At 46.5% G+C, this 14,174-nt stretch overlaps 1 protein-coding gene across 2 annotated transcripts in view; it reads left to right on the top strand.

Moving 5' to 3' along the window:
* The first annotated feature begins 2,561 nt into the window (after positions 1–2,561).
* Positions 2,562–14,174, top strand: part of LOC120893592 (diacylglycerol kinase 1) — an 82,518-nt gene continuing 70,905 nt past the window's right edge. The window contains exons 1-2 of one of the 2 annotated variants that reach the window (XM_040295569.1): positions 2,562–2,651; positions 4,980–5,534. The gene's annotated coding sequence lies outside the window, so the exon portion shown is untranslated. Of the gene's footprint in view, positions 2,767–4,979; positions 5,535–14,174 lie in introns of both variants that reach the window. The other variant, XM_040295568.1, reaches the window with a different exon arrangement.

Here is a 14,174-nt window from a genome sequence, read left to right as displayed (position 1 = left end):
CAAAAGTTTCTCTGTTCGGATCATTTGTTTGGCGTCAAATTTTTGGAGAAAGTTTTTAACTCCTCGCTTCTTCCTGTAGTCTACCCAGTTAGTGTTAAACATTGAGTTTTAGAGTTTATTGGGTGGCCTTTCCTCAGTAATGAAATCTGTGAAGCATGCAAAATTTATCTAGATCATCAATATTGATAGGAAAATTTGAAGAATAACGTTTGATCTTATATCCTTATTTCCTTTGCGTTGTGAAGACACGTCGAATTACAAATGCAAACGACTACGCTATTGGCATTAAGGATTGCATGCAAAGGCGATTGAAAAAACCTTTCCACACCCTTTCTTTGCATCAGCCACTGTCTGGACAGGTCTTTCCGGAGTTCGCTGGGGCGATTCACCTTCGGGCGAGTTCGCGGGATACCACACCATCCACGTGCAATCATACATACGCACATTTACGTCAGCAAGCTCTCAACACTCCCATCCAAGTAGGCACAGATGGAGGCGCCACGCTTATAGAAAAAAAAAACAGGGGTAAGAAAACCACTAGGTTGATTACACCAAAGGGCAAAACAGAAGCACACTCCTTCGGTGAGGAAAGAAGAAGGAGCAGAAGCAATGGAAGCAAAATTTATTACGCCATCAGTTCAACGCCTCACACACACACACACACACACACACACACACACACACACACACACACACACACACACACACACACACATAAATGGCAAATGTGAGGACGCGCGGAATAATGTCCTGACGCGGAAGTTCCGACCCGGTGCTGGTACGAAACTACTTCGTCGCCCAAAATGGTGTGTGTGTGTGTTTGTGTTGGTGTAGTATTTTAGCGTGGCGTAAAATGGGAAGTTGGAAACGGAAAAGCTGGGCTGGATTGGCAGGAAATAGAGTGTAACGATCTAAAGGAGGCATGACGTCATAGACCTTGGAGTGTGGTGTAATGGGAAGTTGAAGACGAAGTTCGAGGGAAGCATTGTTGGTGTTCCGGGTGGGTAGATGGCGTTCAAGAAATGCATGTATATTTATATTTTTTGTTTTGTTTTTGTGTTATTGTCTCGTAAACTTGCGCTTGGTGTAGGGATTGGGTTAATGTTTTGGGGCCTGTTATTTTGCTGATCGTCAAATATGGCTGCTACGGTTGTGCAATCAGGGTGCCATATGGAATCTGGCCTGGGATGTTAACATTATGTTTGATAGGATAGTCCTCTTGTTTGGATGGTAGATATTTTGATTCTAGAATTGGATGATTTTATTTCATGGATATTGAAATTCTTTATCATGCTTTTCGAGACGATCAATTCTTCAATATTCACGTTTACAGGTTGCATATCGGAAACAGAATAGCTTACATACTTGCTATTGCGACTTATACATCCTACCAAACAATAGCAAAGAGGCAGGTTTAATACTCCGATCAATGATTATCATTAAAAATGTCTACACCATACTATGTTGACGTACGATTGATCCTTTACCCACACCGTCTACACCACTCGTTCCCTTGTTTAACCAACCAAGTAAGGGGACAATGGTTTTGCGATGTTTACCATCGGGACGGTTTTGGTCTCTGTTTTGGAATCCGCGAGCAAAACGGTAAGGGCTTCTCTTTTGCAACAACTTTGCATATCTTGTTACTTCCATACAGCCCCCGCCCGGCTCTCTCCCCTTCACCCGAAACGCACACAAAGAAAGACACACATCGCCCAAAGAAAGTGTCAAAAAGGTCTCTCCCTCTATCGCTTTGGGTGTTTTGTATAAAATGCGCTACAGCAACATATCACTGATAAGCTGTGGCCTCCTCAACAAAGGTACCCTACATCTATTGGTTTTCTTGGTGTCGTCGTCGTCGTCGGCGTCTCTCTTTCTTTCTCTTTCTCTTCCTGCAAGCTATCCTGCAAGCCGGCTAGTGCAAGCGACCGTTCACGCACGTCACGTTCGCTACCGTCATATCAGCGCCGTGTGTAAACAGAAGCGTGGTCGCGGTCGCAACCCACCGACGACAACAACAACCCGACCCGGACCCGACGCGGACGGACAGCAGCACGTGAAAATCCCGAAACCCGAAACCATGAGCAACGAAACGATGGTTTATGCGCGCGCGCGCACACGCAAACACACAACTCGTTGTGTTCCACATTTTTTCTATTCGATTTTGTAGACCCTGTTTGGCTACACGCAGCACACAAACAAAACAGACGCCATTCTGTATCCTTGCCGAACGTAAGGCCACCGCCTGGGGAGAAAAAGCCGTCCCGATGGTTACCGGGTTGCGTTGCGGTTTCTGCTCCTGTTAGCATCTAACACCCGCACACACGTGCACACGGACGGACACACGTTCGCAGGGGAATGCCCCGAACGCATGGTACGCGTTAGAGAGTCGGGGCAACGCGCGCTCTCTTTCACTCTCTCTCTCTCTCTGTGAGGCGCTCGGGTTTGCTCGCACGCACATTTTATCTTCGCGCGAATAGGGGAACGCGCGCGCTGGCCGCGTTCGAGCAGCTGGTTTTCGAGCAGTGAAGAAAGGCGCCGCTCCTATAGTAATCTAGTAAGCTCCGGCTAACGCTCTCGCTCTTCCAGTTTACTACGAATGGTTGCCGCGATCGGTTGCGCTTCTTGGGGCTTAGACAGTGCTGCAGCGTGTGAGTGCTCGTGTGTGTGCGTGTGTGTGTGTGTATGAGCGTGTCTACCAAACGGTGTGCAATTCTGGTTTCGACACTCTGGGCCATTTTGCTCTGGTCAGCCGGAAGAAACACGGTGCGTTTTCGGGTTATTTCTTGTGTTTCGGTGTTTCGCGACAAGCGTGAGGTTTACCGGTTTCCCGTGGGCTACCGGTCAACTGAGGAACAAACGTGAAAAGAGCGTACCCACGTCCTTGCAGAGCGTGGCACGATCGAAGAAGACCGCGGCAGTGTGTATTGTTGCAAAATGGTGTACAACGACTGGTGGGATGGATGAAGGTGCCGCAAACGACGTGTCTCCTGTGTCGAAAACTAGCACCAACATCAAGAACGCCTCTATTTACACGCTGCATCGATTGCTCGGACGGTTTCGGTTTATCGTCATCATCGATCTGAACTTTGCCTTTCCCTTTTTGTGCGTGTTTGTGTGAGCGTTCGCGCGTATCTACCCGTTTTTTTTTATTTCTCTCTTTCCTGCTGCTGCTGCTGCTGGTGTCATCTATTTGTATTCCGGTGTGCCGGACGGGAACATCTGCAACCTATTTTGCTTTTGCTCGCATTTCACATCAAACGGTGTGAGCGCGTGTAGTTTGGTTTCCGTTTCACCACGAGCGCGCGCGTTTGTTTGTAACTGTGCTGTGTGTGGTGACGGGACCGGGTACGGGGAAGCTACCATATGGATCCGATTCGAAGGGTTCGCGTAAGCGCGTGTTGGTGCGGCGGACCCCAAACCGACCGGTAGGTACGGCGCGATCGGACCGGGAAATTTAAGTCCGGCGCGTCTGTACTGGCGTGGTTTTTTTCTTCTATTCGCCCCCTCCTTCCTCTTTTCAACTTTCACCACAGCACGGAGTCATCATGTGTGTCTGTACGTGTACTTGGATGAAAATGTGCAATCCATCTTAGTAGCCGTCACCCGTCGGAGAGAGCCCATCGTAGCTCGCAGCTCGTAGGTCAGGTGTTCCGTTTCAATTTTCCCCCGCGTGTTACGCTCGTTTTCCCTTTCAAATGTTTCTTTTTTTTTCGATCGCCGAACGCCGTTGGGGATGATCTTGTGCTAAGCGCGAAAGTGCGCACACCGGGGCGCGTTCTTGAAACCATAAACAAGCAAAAACACAAGTGGCCAAAAGCGTTGGTGAGAGTGGAGCGATGGGTGCTGGGTGCAGTGCCGCCATGGCTACCGAAATCAAGCAGCCCGAACATCAAACGGTCGACGGCGTGTGGGAAGGGGGCGAGAGGGGAGCGGGAGAGGACAAAGTTACCCAACCCTTTCCTCTGCTCTTTCTGTGCTGGGGATACTCCAACCAACCCCGTCCAGTGTTTACATCAGCTCGAGGTTTGAGTTTTTTCGTTGTGTGTTGTATTTTCGGTTGTTTTTCCCTCCGCTCGCCATTAAAACACCTCGACCAGTGAAACCGGGCATGACCTCGAGTATGGCGACGTCACTCAGACCACTGAGGTTTGGGTCGTTTTGGCCCCCGCTCCGCTTGTGTTTGTTGGTTGACCTCCCCTCTTAAGCCAAACCGTCTCCGTGGTAAAACCGAATTCTTCGTGGTACAGTTAAGTGCGCTACTGTTTGGGGCAGAATAGGGATTTTTCCTCTCTTCAACCGAATTCTTTCGATCTACAAACACACACAGACGTACTCACACATACATACAAACATAACCCGGATAAAATAAACCGGTGTCCAGTTTCGGGACCAGCTTTTAGTACAAACAAATCGACTTCTGAAAAACAATCCCTAACTGAGATCGGCGTATGTGTGTGTGTGTGTGTGTGTGTGTGTGTGTGTGTGTGTGTGTGTGAGTGATGCGTTAAGTGCTCTAGGTCGAAGAGAAAAAAGGGAAAATCTCAGCAGAAAAACTGAAATGTGATTTCTATCACCGAATGCACAGGGTTTCTCTCAGTCTCTAGCTTAACATTGTAAGCTTCATCTTCAATCTGGAAAATCTCATTTTTACATTGTCAACATTGTGCTTCCACGAGGCCAAAGTTTCATCGAGTCACTCTTGATATTGTGTGAAATCCATTTTATATTTGCCATGATGTACCACCAGCTGGCTCGAGAAACCCTGTAGCGATGGGATGAAAAAAGAAAAACGGAAACAAAAAACGGCTCTACGGGTTGTTAACACGAACGATGCCAAAAGTGTCAGTTCTCCTGTATGCCGCTGATGGATGATTCGGATTCGGTTTACACTTTGATTCCGCTGGCTTGTCTCTCTGACACCTTTAATTTTCACCATCATTTTTTTCCATTGTATTCCCGCTCAAAACGGAGTGTAGGTTTTTTCCACACCTTCGGCAAGCCGGCTACACGCAGCATTAAAGCATGAAACTGATAATGTAGAGAGCAGTGGGGGGAGGATAGGTGTGCAAAAAGTGTGTAAGTGTGTGCATAAAGTGAAAAAAGGGAAAAGGGAGAAAGGGTGTGTTTTTGGGTGGCTTTAATAGCGCGCGAAGTTGCCGACCTTTCGAGTTTCGTGTTCTTCGTACCAAGTTGAGTGAGTGAGTGTGTGTGTGACATCTCGAGGCGCTTATCCGAATTCTGGCCGTGAATCAGTGGTGCTGGCGCATCATCATCATCATCATCATCAAGGTTGAGCTGCACGTTTGAAGATTCGCGGGACGAAGCGAACGCCATGAGCGTTGGCTACTGCTGCGACGGTCGCGCGTGCGAAAGTGTGCAGAAAGTTGTCCCGATCTCGCCAAGCTACAGCTGGCTGGACGTGAAGTGAGCGGACCGGCAAACGGACCGGCCTCAGCAACCTAGCAAAGAAGCAGGCAAAAAAAAAAGCCGAGCCAGCAGCAATCATTTCCAGCGAGCAAATAACACACAAGGTAAGGGCTCGAAATACAATACCTCTCCTCCCGACAGATTGTGCCGTAAAATTGCGATTTGGGGCCGGTGCTATCCAGAGCCAATTTTTTAAACCCATCTTGACGAATGCCATCAAGATAAAGTACAGATTCGTGTTTCCCGTAGACAAAAAGACACACAGCAAGTAAGGCGAGCGTACACAACCCGCTTTTTTACTACACTGCGGATCGTGTTTATTGTTTACCGTCGCTTGAAACGGGCTGATAACTTGTGCATGGGGTCACCTCCACCGCGGTTCGTCCGTGGTTTGTGCGCGTGGTGCTGTGCGCGGGAAAGCGAAAGATAAAGTTTAAGCTTATCGCAACCCCATACGCAACCGGATGCGGCAGGGTACGCCAGCGAAAACGAGCGCAAGACACAAACACACGTCCGTCAAGCTGACTGTCGAACTGTGTCTTGTCGTCTGGAGGGTAAGGACAGGAGCGCGCTTCTACTAATTTCTCAACCTTGCACTGCTTTTGTGGCAGTTAAAACAAATCCGCGCGATATAGAAACATGTCAGACATCCGATTCTAGTATGTAGGACAGCAGCATCAAGGGATAGGGGAAGGAATGCATGTTACGCATTCCAATGTTATTACATTTTCATCCACTCCAGCGGCTCCCCGATCAGCTCGTTACCTTACCCCCTGGTCACGACCGTTGGCCGGGATGGATTTGATGCCGGCTGCAGGATTTCTGTTCCATGAAGCTCCAAAAAAGCGCTTCGCAGTAAAGGACGATAGATACGAAATAGAGCCCAGCATTATGCTTTGCCGAATCGCGGTATGGGTGTGTGTGTGTGTGGGGGTGACGAGAGCTTCGAAATCGAACCACTTTTTCTCGTTATTAAATTCGACAGAAACGTGCTATCGTGCTTTCCATTTGCCGTTGTATTTTCCGGAAATGGAGTCGATATACTAGTACGCCGTCTTTTGCACTGTGTGTCAAAAAGCAAATGGAAAGATCCTTTAAAAAAACAGACCCAACACAAGACAGCATTGCTTCTTCACATTTTTCCGATAAGGATAAGGTCGTATTCTGGCCACTCGAATATTCATTTCCCTATTCTAAGTAAAATAAGTGTTTTTTTAGGATCTCAACATCGTCTTTCAAAAGTTGTTGTTGTATGTTCGAAGCAGAGAGTGTGGATGAAATTCGCATTTTGTTGTCGCAAATTGTTCCCCAAACCACACCCAACGCGGGTGAAAAGTTCAATAGCAAAGTAATTGCATTAGAGCGTGCCGTTCTACATTTATTAGTGGTTTCAGGGGAAGGGGGGAGGGGAGGGAGGAGGGGGTTCTTTGGCCGCAGACTGCCTGGCTAGGAATGCAATTAATTTGCCGACCTAATTGTGCTTAAAAGCGCGTTGTGTGCGTGGTGCGGGAGATGATTATTTCTCATAACAGACACACACACACATAGAGCGCTGACCAAATGTTGAAAGGCATTAGGTGAACAACAGTGGTGGCAAAATGTACATATTGATTACCCGAACGAACTCAGTATGTTGTAAATTAGGAATTGATGTCAATGTACGCAGAATTGCGCGCAATTATTTCAATATAAGCCAGAATAAATTGGGAAAATTTCTTTCTCGGGTAGGTGTACATGGAAAATGTTTTAGAGCAGCGGCCTCCAAACTAAGGCCCACAAGCGGAACTACAAGAAATGAAAATCAAGCTTTAATAACATAATGCTGAAGAAATTTGATATATGTAGTTGTAGTGTAGAGTAGCATTTTATTATCAAAAAGAGAATAAAAAGTTCACCCATTACCTAAGGGTAACGTCCAAATGGTCCTCAAAATGGCGAAGAAATGTAGCCGGTGAACTGAAAAGTTGGGAGACCCCTGACTGAGAGCCTTTTTGTTTTGTTGTACTCTGTTTTTTGTGAACTTTTGCTATAATATGGTTTTAGTTTGAGTTTAATAAAAATTGCGAAATAAGCACCACGGTGCTCTGTCAATGTAATACAGAATACGTCGAGTAGGATTCTCTGAATAACGTGTGATGCTCGTGATGATACATCGAACTTTGCAAATGATAAGGTCATGTTCTGTAGAAGGATCATGTTTAAAATTTTGGAAAATGTTACAGCAGTAGTTATATGGGATCTAGCGACGTAACCAATGATCTAACTCCATCTACCGGTACAAGTAACCACGACCAAGATCTCATGCCCAGCGAAGTCTGCTGTGGGTGTCTTGAAGGTAGAGCATGCTCTCTATAATTATACCCAGATCTTAACTTGTGTAACTCTACAGTCAGCCGATGACAGTAGAACAAGCTTACAAAACAGTTACTGGACATCAACTGGACATTCTATAGTACTAGAACTTCACGTAAGAAGAAATACACCATACAACCCCACACATGACTTTTAAGAACTGTGCAAAAATGTAGACACTTCTCGAAGAGTTTCGAATCGCTTACAGTGCCGTATCTGGATCTGGAACTCCAACGCGTTCATCTTAGCATCAAAGAGTACTGTTTGTTTAATAATCAACCTACCTTCATCGAATCGTTTTGGAATCGATTGCGACTCGTGCTTACCGTACGCTACCGTAACCGCAACATTGTAATATTCAGAGCCCGGGAAACCTGGCCTGGACATGGGCGCATTTTTTGTCCGTTACTACCGAGCGACCGCACACCTCAATATACCACCACTACCCCATTTAGCAATCCCAACTGCATCGAATGTTTGCGATTGAACTTCATTTGCAATCATTGTTTTGTTTCGCATCGAAAGTATGCAAATGTTGTCGCTCCATGGTGCCCCGATACCGAAATGCACACACAGTTCCGGGCGTGTTCCGATGTTTCGCAAGGTGATGCTGCTACTGATGCTGCCCGTGTCCCGACCAAAGCGGGGTTTACCTTCCCCGGGTGGGACGCGCGATGGTGCATATCGGTGCAAAATGTAAATGAAACAATGAATAAAGAAGCAAAGGGGTGACTGGGCCGATTCGGTGGCAGGAGTGCCGGTACACCGAGCCGCACTCCCGTCCCGTGTGTGTTTGCACAAGTTTCTGATTGCATCGTATTATTTGTTCCAACCTTTTTTCTTGTTCTGCTGCCCTGGATGTACTTTGTCGCTGTGAAAATGGTGCCACGTATTCAAAAAGAAATCCTACAGCAAAAAAGCAGGCGAACTTTTGTATGATAAAGCTGGCACGGTAGCACGGTTTGGTTGTTGCCGTCAGGGAACGTATGTTAAATTCATGTCTGTGTGTGTGTGTGTGGATGTGTAAAGGATAAAGGTAAAGTCAAAGACGACACTGTCACACGGCGCGAGCGATTAGTTCATCCTGGGCAAGAAGTTATGTGTCATGTTTATTGTTTGTATGTGTTGGTAGGCTTACAGATTTGTTTCGGATAAAGTTTTCTAGACGAGTTTGCTATGCTTCACAAAAACATAAAAAGAGAATGAGAGACGGGCCCACAGGAAGTTTCAAAGAAGCAGAATAAGTGCGATAGAGTTGTAGGTTGCCGAAAAGTTTCCTTCATTAAAAAATAAGCCTGTGCTTGTTAAGAAAGCTGGGGCGCTCTCCTAGCCCGCGTTTTGAACTTCTTATTGATGTTGCATGAACTTGAGACAGTTGTAGCCGAAGTCACCGACTGAACTCGAACATCATAGGCTTTCCTCTGGTGACGCATGACCCACTTTGTGTGGCGTGCCAGTGGACCCTACCCTAACGTATAATAAATCTTTCCACCGGACAAACCACTCCCATTCCACCTGGCATAGGCACACATGCTGGTGTGATAAGTTTTTAATTAGTACAAGCCACGCGAGGGAGAGGAGCGATTATTTATGTAACATACATAAAAGTCGACCTGTCTGGTGAGGGTCTGGGAATTCCGATGATGGCTTATCAAACAGGATCGATTTTATGTTCAAATCGAGCAATTGAAGGATTTGAAACGCCCACTAAACGAATACTTCGGGGGCAATGGTAAGAAAACAAGCTCAAGATAACCATTAACCAGAGCAAAATCGTTACAATCATCGAGTTGGAACCAAGCGACAGACTGAGCAGTTCGATGTTCCTGTCCGTTCTATTATTGTTCAGCAATGCCTCAGAAAGGTAAGGAACCGTTCGATACTCCTTGCTGCATCAAAACACATTATTGGCACTCTCGCTGCTCTGCTGTGCTCTCCATCCATGTCGTACCAAATCAACGTTCGACAACGTGACGGACGATCGGAAGCTGTTTGGAGCCGTTGGTGGTCGCCTTCTTTTGCTCTTCTTGCTTCGGCGATGAAGAAGAATGCTAGAAAGGGAGATTAAGATGTATCTTCACCTCCACGCTCTTATCATCCCATTCTCAAGTCGAGGGTCGGTTGCCAATTTACGTCAAATAGTCTTTTCGCCCCCCAAAAGCACTCGAGCCGACCTTTCCATCGAGCTCTGCCTGGATGCGGATGGTGAATTGTCGAGATGTGGTGCAGTGTTCTCGAAAACTCGTTCGACCATTTCTGCTCGATTGCTCAAGAAAACTCCCATAAACGTCATCGGCCGCCCCAGAGAATGCAGGACAACGGGTAACAATGATCGCGTGCAGCATTGGTATGTGTGCAGTTTTGCCTCGGGGTCGTGTGGGCGACAGCACAACCGGCCACAACTGTTCCGTCCGATGCTGGCTGCAAGCGCAAGCGACCATGTGTCTGGCAGTCGCTTATAATGAACGTCCGACGCGCGGATGGATCGACCATTACGTTCGCTTTTATTTTTTATTTTATTTTATTTTTTCAGAAAGAAAGTCTCCTTCCACGAAGAACGGCTGCCTTGCCCGTTTTCCAACATTTTTATGTCGTGGGCTGGCCGGTTGCGGCGGGAGTTATAAAGTTCTAACGAAACGAGTTTATGCCGCGCACGAAAACCGGGACGCTTCACGACCCCGCCAGCTGTACAGTGTGGCTGTGTGCGTCCTTAGCGAGCAAATGGCAGCCGACAACGCGGGCCTGACATTGGACTTGCCGCACTTTCTAGGGCGACATACTGAACCTGACTTTGGCGAGCTCTGCTCGGTGTTCGCTTGGTGCAGCAGGCGGGGCAGGACAGAGCGAGTGCAAAACAGGGTAGTAGAAATCATTGCAGCTCTGTGCTGCTGCTGCACCAGACCAGAAGGCAACCAGGACTCCATTCGTACCGAAAGTGAATGCATTTCATTATGGTGCCGCCGGCATTTTTAGTGCAATTGTGGTGGCTGGTGGTGGTAGGACCATTGTATCGTATTATTTTGTGGCACTGATTTCGTTTCGACTCTGGGTGCGACCGCTGGAAGCTTTTTAACACTTTGGCCGGCTTTGTTGGGTTTATTGGACTTTTCATTCAGCCGTCACCGGTAATAAGTTGGGCTCATATAAAAAAAAAACAAAACGGTGCTGCTTATTAAAATTTACTTCATTCATTGGTGAGCTTTTGTGCTGTCACTCGGCAGCAGTGGTACCAGAATAGACAGAGTTTATAGCGAGTTTCTTTAGATTTTTGCTGCGTCATCGTAGTGTAAAGCATCTGCAATGATTGACAGTCGTGGGCAGTGTTGTTAATTGTCGACATTTTTGTATGATATTCGCAGTAAGCGGGTGTCAAAATCATTTTTTGATCATGATATTCATGGTTACCATGACACGACTTTCCAAAAGCGACAATCATTTGTGCATTAACAATCAATGCTTTTGCGATGACATGATTGCAAAAAATGTAAAATGAATGTCATTTGACATTTTTCAGTGAGAATCCAGAACTGCTTAATCGTGCATTTACCGATACTAAGCCATTACACCACTTGATATTTTCACTCAGTGAACCAGGAAAATGGTGTTCTCTTACAGGAGTATAGAAATTCACGCGAAAACACGAAAAAAGGACCCATTTTCGATGAAGATCTAGTTCACTTGAGGTACGGCAAAATCAAAAAGTCAAATGATTGTAGCAGAAAAAATATCATCGTGTCAAATGATATTTTTTCCGTGATTGTCGAATGAATGCGTGGATCTAGAATGCGATGCTTCAAAAAGTATCATTTTGTAAAATTTTATGTCGACGACTATCACCGTTCGCAACACTGGTCGTGGGTTCTAAATACAAAAGTGAAAATAAAATATGGCAAATATTTCCTTCGGAAGTACAATTGAATGTAGGCAAAATGGCCCATATATTTGGCTTACGAGATTGATTCATGGACTGACTGAATTGCCATTTGAATATGGCTTTGGCACATTAAGATCTTTGTTTTGATAAGCTACACTTTTTTACTCTCGTTAAAAGACGTTAACAATATTATTTTGTTGGTAACCGTCGATCGTCTCAGTATTGGCGTCATTGCCGTCATTGCCAGCGAGGAATGGTAAAAACTGGATAAATTATACAGTTTTTTACGACTCTTACACCATTGAATTACATTCGAAAGATTTGATGACATTTTCAGTAGTGTAAAGTAAATAAATATCCAAACTTTCAGCATTTTAATACACTAATATTTCACTAACTCTGCACAACTGATAACGTGTATCGGTCATTACGAACGCGTTGAAATTTTGAACCACCAGTTTACGGTTACCACAGCACACACTCTCATTCCACACTCCGCTAATCGATCTTTAAGTAAAATTCGATATTAATTGTGTGCGCTCGATATTATCTCACCACATAAATCGATTACCATTTACGTCGCGCGGCTGACAGCTTTGATTAACTCCAAGGCAGTGCACGGGACAGGGCTACCAGTGGCTTCGAACCATATTTCCATGCCGTGCATGCGTGAGTGCCCTTTGCTGTTAGTCATTAGCCGGTACGGTGGATGAGATTACATAAATTAAAACCATGGCGACCGGGAGCATCAGTTCACTTGGAACACAACGCACTGTCTTAGGAGAGCTGTCTTCTGCCGAAGTGCCGAATGGGACCGGAAGATGAGAGAATGTGCGTGCCAGCCTGTGTATGTGTGTATCTAATCAAATAAACATTGCCGGTCCTGGGATGAGGTGCGATGATCATTGAGTGATGCGAGCGGTGCGCGCGTACGTTTAGTGTGATGAGGCAGTAAAATTGTGCCTCCCATCATCAAACACCTGGCGAAGCATTAGCACGCTCGCCCGGCATGTGGCGCCCGTGTTCCGGTCGCAATGGGGCTGAAGGGTAGGCGGGGCGAAGCGGCGGCGGGGTTGTAATAAATTCACATTGCCCACGATGCTGAGCGAGAGGAACGGCTCACGGCGGGAGGTTAGAGCAGCATTTATTTGCATTAGAGCTTGCTTGCTGAAGGATTGCACGGGTAGCACAAGCAGCAGCAGCAGCATTCGTGTGAGGCTGATAATTATTACAGCACAGTGGATAGGGCTATAAAGCATACACGATGCGCCCATTGCTCCTATGAGCATCGTATTCGGTGGACAATGGCTTAATTTGAGCTTTTGGCTTTTTGATGCTGCGTCGAAAAGTGATCCAAAGTAGTGGGTGATCTTATGAACTATGGTTCATTTTAAAGCACGCACTGCATTGAGTTTGATTTCAAAATAAATTATCTTTATCAGGTGTAATTTATATTGTAGTATCTAACATATTTAGTAACAATATTTCCAGTCTGAACACATCCTTCCGGGATTTGTGTCGGCTCGAATGAGCGCATTTACTGTGCGAGCGAAACGCTTCCCGATTAAACATGACACGCGAGACAGATCGTACCCCACCACGAACCAGCCGAGTTAATGCGATCAAATATTCGTACGACTGATTTTCTCCAGACTCCCGAGGCGCACACAACCATGTGCCCGCAAGCATTCCGGGAAATCCGTCCATCGATTCTTGATTCAGTGGTTTTGTAAAACAAAAATAACCAGACCAACGTCACTGAAGCAGTGCGGCAAAGCGTGTAGGACTAAAGCATATCACTCCCTACTGCCGGAGTGGAGAAAAATTGGCCATCGTCATCGTCAGCGGGAACCGAGCGTGTCGTCCCATGGTGCGATTCCAACGGCTCGACTGTCCCGCGTGACATACGGATGATAAATTATGGTTCACGTTGGCTGCTTCCTGCTTTTTGCTCCCGTTACCGTACGCCCTTTGAACATGGGTGGGGTGATTCCAGCAGCCACAGTAAAGGAAGGAAAATAAAACAACGAGCCAGGGGCCCTCCAATGCCGGCGTGTCCTTGGGTTTCCGTTTCGGGTTTCTAAGAGTTCCTTAACCACGGAAAGGATTATATGATATTAGCAGGCGGCTACTAGTTCAGCTGCTCCTCCGACACGCAATGGATAGTAAGGATGGACTATACACACACATACACACACACACACACACACACACACACACACACTGTCTGTGTCTCTCTTGGGATTATTCAGCAAAAAAGCCTGAATGTTGTTACTTCGAGTCGTGACGATGAAGGTCGCCAGTAAGGGACATCTCGAACCCAATATCCTTTGCCGTCTGGGCAGCTGGCGTGTAGGTGTGGTGTGGTGCGGAGGCGAGCAAAGCTCATGGGGCGAAGGTTGTGTATATCTCGCGGTTTGTAACGGTAAAACCCTCTGATTCGCTCGGTCGGTGATTGCTGTGTAATCAGTTTTCCTTTCCACTGGGGGACAAACCGTACACGCGCTGCATGGAGCGA

This window comes from Anopheles arabiensis, chromosome 2 (genome assembly GCF_016920715.1).
Source record: "Anopheles arabiensis isolate DONGOLA chromosome 2, AaraD3, whole genome shotgun sequence".
In the NCBI taxonomy this organism is placed as follows: Eukaryota; Metazoa; Arthropoda; class Insecta; order Diptera; family Culicidae; genus Anopheles; species Anopheles arabiensis.
The sequence above is the reverse complement of the archived record's forward strand: the minus strand, read 5'-3'. Positions and strand labels throughout refer to the sequence as shown.